Source organism: Carassius auratus, unplaced genomic scaffold (genome assembly GCF_003368295.1).
Source record: "Carassius auratus strain Wakin unplaced genomic scaffold, ASM336829v1 scaf_tig00214111, whole genome shotgun sequence".
NCBI classification, from domain to species: domain Eukaryota; kingdom Metazoa; phylum Chordata; class Actinopteri; order Cypriniformes; family Cyprinidae; genus Carassius; species Carassius auratus.
Window position 1 is genome coordinate 36,065 of NW_020527523.1, and position 1,170 is coordinate 37,234.

The following is a 1,170-nucleotide window of genomic DNA, read 5'->3' on the forward strand; positions in this document are numbered from 1 at the left end:
CTCGCTACAAACACACATCAACAGACACATGTGATATTTAGTGTGCAGCCAAACACTACATTATATTAGATGTGTTGGGTAAGTTACTCAAAAAAGTAATAGATTACAATTTACTGATTACTACTTGTAAACTGTAATTTGATTACATTACTGATTACTGCATGTAAAAAGTAATCAGATTACTAATGACTTTACTTTTAAGCTAAAATGTATAAAACTTAAAAAATAAATAAAATTGTAGTTCGAGTAATTTAACATTGACTGAAGAATATTACAAGGTACGAAAACAGCAACTTGACTAATTTAAATTACACCATTTCTAAAACTTAAAGTTCTTAGTATAAACCTGCCTAACAATGAAAAATATATCTTTAAATGTGCCTATACAGTGTTTTATATACAACATTGCTTGCTGAGTGTAAGGTATATGTGTATGCTGGATTAACTGTGTGAGCGTTAAAGATATATAAAACACTGAAAAATATTCTGCTAACATTTCAAACCAAAATTGATGAAAATAAATAGCATATTTGAATGCTAAAAATGGATCTTGTTTATTCGTTTACAAAAGTGCACCCTGTTTGTTTTCTTTATTTTACAAAAGCACAACGTTTTGTTGATATTGTGAGTGTACACAAATAAAAGAAGACCCTTCCCAGATTCAAATTATGTATGATAACAAACAGATTCTAACACTTGTATGTATGATAACAAATGGCAGATCATTTTAAGTTCTTTTCTCTGTTATCAGGAAAAATGCAAGTGATCGCGTCGGCACCACCATCGACCCCGCACAAAACGTGATTTTAAAAGGCATAATATATAAGGCATAATATTTTTCCCTTAACATTACATTTGTAACGCAAGTAATGTAATTATATTGACTTTATTAACTGTAATCAAATTACACAAATTTAAAATGGAATGCATTACATTACTGAATTACCAGTAATGCTGCAATACACAGTTACTGTGTAAGGTGTTATACCCATATTATATGTACATATATGTCTGACATGAAAGAAATGCTAAAATGAAATGTGGGAACAACAAGTAACTGGCACCAAACATATTTATTTCTGAGAGAACTGCCTCTAGCAGTTGCAGTTTAAATCCCATCTTGCCTGGCGAAAAAAAAAAGGCAAAAAAGGCCCAAGGGATAACAAAATG